The 6041-nt window shown below is 33.4% G+C and overlaps 1 protein-coding gene across 1 annotated transcript in view; it reads left to right on the forward strand.

The window, feature by feature from the left end:
* Nucleotides 1-3728: 3728 nt before the first annotated feature.
* LOC117120323 (proton channel OtopLc-like) overlaps nucleotides 3729-6041 on the forward strand; it is a 5937-nt gene continuing 3624 nt past the window's right edge. Inside the window, exon 1 of the mRNA XM_033265345.1 lies at nucleotides 3729-3964. The gene's annotated coding sequence lies outside the window, so the exon portion shown is untranslated. The remainder of the gene's footprint in view (nucleotides 3965-6041) is intronic.

Here is a 6041-nt window from a genome sequence, read left to right on the forward strand (position 1 = left end):
ATTAGACAGCTAAACTTTAAATTATTACATATGATTGTACCCACAAGAAAAAGTTATTACACAAATGGAAAATTATTGACGACAATCTGTGCACTGAATGTAATGTACTTGACGATGAAATACATTATTTTTTTAAATGTAAAGAAGCTAAAAGTATGTGGAATTTTTATAAAAAACAAATTTAACCTAGATCACTTACCAGCTTTTTCGAACATTGTACTTGGTTCTGAAACCAAAAAATTAAATATGATATACAGTCTTGGAACATTTTGTTTATACAAAGCACGTACTTTAAGATATAATTGTAAATGGAACTTGGATTCCACGTCAAGACTATTTGATATTGAATACACTAAGAAATATTAAGAATGCGTTGATTAGTCAGCCATCAGGACTGACCCTTTTTAATATGTACAAATATAAATGTAAATGAATACAAATATAAGTAGATAAGGTATAGGCCTACACGCACGTAAAAAAATTGTCTTTTAATTGTATGCATATGCGCCTTTTCATTTATAAGCTTATGGTATACATATGAGCCTTTGCATTTTTAAGCTTGTTGTAAATATATAAAACGGATATTTTATGACATGATTTATGAAAATCAAAGAGAAAAGAAGAAATAAAAGTGGGTTTAATCCCCACTAAAGAGAAAAAAAAACCGAAGCCTTCAATTATGATTTAGCCAAAAGGAAGAAAACTCGGGGTGTTGGTGCTGTGTTTAAGTGTTAGTAGGCCTATTCACTGTATATTTTTTCATACTAACTAATTGCATCAGAAATACGAAAAAATGATGAATGACCTTTCAGCAGTGTAAATCGAAATTAACAAATGAAATTAAAACTGGGCCAGAAATACTACTCGCTTTTATGGCGTTGTTTTGTGAAACCTAAGCAGCTTTCTCGGCTGAAGAGGCGGGGCTTTGCGGAAAGATCCATAGGTCGAAAGCAATAAAATTATTCAACAGAAAAAAAAATTGAAGTAATATTGAAACGCTCACTTATTATTGTATCATTATTATATTGTACATACAGTTACAGTAATTCCTGCTCAGCATCAAACGCGTCTCCAACCTTCTGCTTCGCATTTTGAGGTAGTGCTGTACAGTGTAAGTACTGCATATCCATGGATGATCTTTTTTGTCAACTAGAGGGTGCGCTCGCTTACCCTTTAGTATATTAAGCATCGTGAAAGGTCTTGATAAAATAGATCAATTATTTCTGACCACTAAAAGAAAATTGGTCTAATTACAGACTGAAATACAAAAAAAAATCTACGGAATTTTATCACTGGGCCTAGACCCCTAGAGTCAGGTTACTATATTTCTCCTAGACAACACATGGATGTGGTGGTGAACGTTATAAATTTATTTGTGTTGATAATAGGGTACAGTATCTGTCTCTTATACACATCTAGATGTGTATAAGAGACAGACGTGGAGTTAAATGCGCAGTAGCCTTTAAGGTGGCATGACTTTTAAGTCTTTCTCAAGTGATATATTGAACATATTACTGTAGATCAAAATAGGAAGGTTATACATAGATTAGACACTTCATATTAGTATGCAGCAACCTTTATATATTTATATACTCTAAGGTCTAGAGGTCATACGATCTGCCTTGCTGTCAAAAGTGATGATAGGACAAAGTTGTTGAAACTGAGGCCATATAAAAAATATATGAAACCACCCCCTTGATACATGCCAAGTTTTCACATTTTTAATGGTGGACAGCAATGCCTCATTTTAATTTGATGAATCTTTGAAAGTGTAGTGTTTGATCAGGTGGAATTTATACACTCTAACAACTCCCTATTATTTATGTAAGAAAGGGACGAACAACAACATTTTTTCTTACATGGCCTTTGGTTGAGTGATATTTTTTTGTTCATGTAGGGAGGGGACGATCAACAGCTTAACTTTTTTTTACATGGCCTTATAGTTAAACTTTGGCTGTGTAAACAATGCCAAGTGTTCAAAACAGCTAAAAATCCAGAGTAAATATCGGCATTATTGTTCCCTCAATTAAGCTGAAATGTGGAATTATATTCACTTCATGAGATCAGGACTTTGATGATCTATGTTTTTACAATTTTTCAGACTGGTAGGTTACAAATCCCCGACGTTATCTGACGTAATGCTTACCGGTACATCACTGTGCTCGTAGGTTTTTGAAATAAGCATAATTATAATGTAGATAATACTCCTGGTAATTATAAAGGAAGTAGGTCACATGAAGTGAACTCGGCTTATAACACAAGTTGACATGGTTAGGCCCGACAAATCATAAGAATAGGAACACATATAGGCCTATCTGTAGGACCTAGTCACATGTCGCACAACTGAATAGTTTGGGATGATCAATTATAGGCCTATATATTGAAATTTTGATCAAACAGAATAAGGTAATGCTCTGTAATGTAAGTTATAAGGCTGAAGTCAGTATACGGCAGTTCACGAGACGATGATGAGGCGACGTAGACGGAGCATTTTGGACTGCTCTACCGATTAGCATTGCCTCAGTAAAAAAATCGTTTTCGAGATCGGCTGACTGAGCCTATAGTTTATTTACTATCTCACCCTTTCTTTAGTATTCAAATGTATATACTATTAAGAACATGAGTTTAACAATAAATGTTCTTATTTTTACAAACTGTATTTTATTAGGCTAATTATTTTGTATTTTAAATGATTACAATTATTATATTTAAAATAATATATAGGAATATCTAAACAAAAAAAATTAGGCCTATAGATTTTTTTTCATTTTGTTTTAAATATGTGTACCTATTATTGTCTTCATGTTTTTAATTAAATTAATTTAATTTAATTTGATGTGTGATGCACGGAGCCTATATGGTAATAAATTTTAGCTGTTGCTTTTGTGTCTTCCCGACAGCTAACAACAATAATAGAGAAAGACTACTAGATACAAAACTTGGGATAAAGTATTTATTCAAATAAACGCCCTGGGGCGTTTATTGTTGTGAATGGTTTGCGAGGGGCATTAATTAGAGGGAGGTGTATATGTTTTTTTCTGGCGTGAAACGAATATGTAACTTAAATAAACGCCCCTTAATTTCACTATAAATGTGGAAATACAACTCATATTACTATCAGAATTGCGTGGTCATCAAAAACTCCTTTATCACAACCAGTTTAAAAATGTAATACTGGTGTAGAATATTAATAGTGTGTCTTGAGAATGATGCTGCCTCCATTAATTTTGTTTACAGTTTATTCGAGGAAAAAATAAACTCCCAAGGCGTTTATTACAAATGGGGCTCTTGGGTGGGCGTTTATTCGATTAAATATGATAATAATAATAATAATATTAATAATAATAATAATAATAATAATAAAAATAATAATAATAATATAATAATAATAATAATAATAATAATAAATAATAATAATAATAAATAATAATAATAATAATAATAATAATAATAAATAATAATAATAGTAATAATAATAATAGTAATAATAACAATGATAATAAAAATGATGAGGATGATGATGATGATGATGATCATGACGATGATGATAATGATGGTGATCCTGAGGGGATCGTGATAAAATATATCATATGGTAGTGAATGCATTTGTAATTAATTCCTTCCGGATGTTGAAATGGCGCTATTTAAATGGAGCAATTAATTAATTGATTGTTGATCGGATACCTTATCATGTATTTTTTGGTTGTTGCTAGATTGAAAATAGCGTCCATATCTTAGTTGGCATGTTTGGACATCTGAGTATCGAGCTGTCATCTTCCTCTTCATCCCCGTCGTCTACGTCATTACCCACCAACTTACACTCGCCGTCCACTGCTTCATCATCATTATCATCATCATCATCATCATCATCATCGTCTTCATCATCGACTTCTTCCTCATCGTCGTCCCTTTTCTCAAGAAAGCATCTAAATGAGATGAGTTTAAATATTGAGGATTCTAATAAGTAAGTTAATTTAAATTTTTATGAATAATTGAGCCTGGATCTGGAGTAAATCCCTCTTTCAGTTTGGGATCGTAGCGGAGTATAATATTAGGAGCTGACCTGAGATCAATAACGTTTATTAAAACAACTGAATTTATATTTTTAGTCCGACGCATTGGTGTTTCTAGGGGTGCGTGGGAGGCGCATCCCCCTCCCCCCAAATACTTGCGTCTCCATTTCAGGATTCCTAGATATGCCACTGCTCCTACGAACTGAAGTGACGTAAGATGACAAGGGTCCATGGTGTCCGACTGGGTCCGTGGGAGTGCAAAAAAGAAAAGACGCTTTGTTTACATGGTACCATGCGCACCAGTACCTTTGTCTATGTTTATCTAAACCATACGTTTTTGTATAGCCATAAAAGCCACTGTTGAACATATATTTTAGATTTGAAGCAAGTAGAATTTTGAGTGGAATATACTGCCTTGTCGTCATATTCGTGGGAATTGGTATTATTAATGCTGCTGTTATTATACGCTACGCTGCTGGTAGTAAACCATTGGCATTAGAGTCACCGACGCCTCTTCCTGGACTCGATAAAAGATTCAATAACAACTATCTGGCGTTGCTGTCGGCTATCGGCCTTTTATATATATTGTCTACATTTGCTTATGATGTTTACCTTCATCGTACTTCTTCTATGTTGATTATGGATTTCGCTTCAAGCAGTACACACTGGAAAGGTTAGATGATTTTTAATTTGACCTGTTTGTTGTATACACATATATAGTCATGATGCATCTGTCGGAAGTATAGGGGGATTACCCCAATGTTTGGTTCTTTTTCAGTCCCTGTCGTGGAATGTAAACATGTAGTTACCTCAAATGCATCAGCTCCTCCAGGTAGTCACGGACCACGTCCATACGCAATTCAACATAATGCCGCTGCGAGTTATGGGTTATTCTCCTACCTTACCCCCTTATATTAAATATGCTGTCATCGTTAGTGTCATCTTAATTGTTGTCTTCATTATCTTCTGTATATTTATCTTAATTTTTACCTTCATCATTCTCAATCTCCTTTTAATTTTCCATGTTCCTTCCATCACGAGAACCAATATAACTTAGGTTTTAGTTTTTCCTTCAAACGGAATATTATTTTACAGATAGACTATACTCACTATGACGCATTCATTTAAAATGATTTAAAAATAAACACGTCATTGAAAGTAAAAACGAGAGCCATTTATTCTCTGTATTGATCGTAATGTGAATTGATGTGTTGTCTATTATATTTTATCTTACATTTTAATGATGTTTTTTTGGGTTTTTTTTATACTGGATGGGAGTGGTTCTCAAACAATTGTTATAGTAATTAAGTTTACTTTAGAGACCAGGCCCTCCCATCCAGATTATTCTATTGTGCAATAAAGAATAAGAATAAGAATAAGAATAAACTTTCAAGTAGTCACCTACGAAAAGGGTAGGTGCAGGTCAACTCGGCCGCAAGTCAACTCGGCCACAGTCAACTCGGCCACAAGTCAACTCGGCCACAAATCAACTCGGCCACAAAAAGTTCGGCTACAGCCAACTCGGCCACAAGTCAACTCGGCCACAAATCAACTCGGCCACAAGTCAACTCGGCCACAAGTCAACTCGGCCACAAGTCAACTCGGCCACAAGTTCTTTAATGTAAATCTCAGTTTTTGCATCCTTTTTCTTCAATTACCGTATGATTGAAATAAAGTACGAATATATTTTAGTAAAACAGGACCACCACACTACCAAAAGAGATTTGAATGCTATTGCCTAAGAATTAAAAAGAGTTATTTATTAATGTGTTCGTCTTCTGTTTACTCACAACATTCTAATTCAACAATAATAATTAACAACAATAACGACAATAAATTAGTAATATTTATTTTAATAATACTAATTAGTCATTATGACGATAATAAAGGTGATAACAATAACAACACAACAACACCACAACATTAATAGTAATATTTATTTTAACAATACTAATAATATTAGTATGGTAATAATAAAGATATTTAAATATCAATTTTAATAACTAATTAGTGATAATAACGATATTG

Source organism: Anneissia japonica, unplaced genomic scaffold (genome assembly GCF_011630105.1).
Source record: "Anneissia japonica isolate Jap-2015-1 unplaced genomic scaffold, ASM1163010v1 scaffold2236_len207018_cov178, whole genome shotgun sequence".
Lineage (NCBI taxonomy): Eukaryota > Metazoa > Echinodermata > Crinoidea > Comatulida > Comatulidae > Anneissia > Anneissia japonica.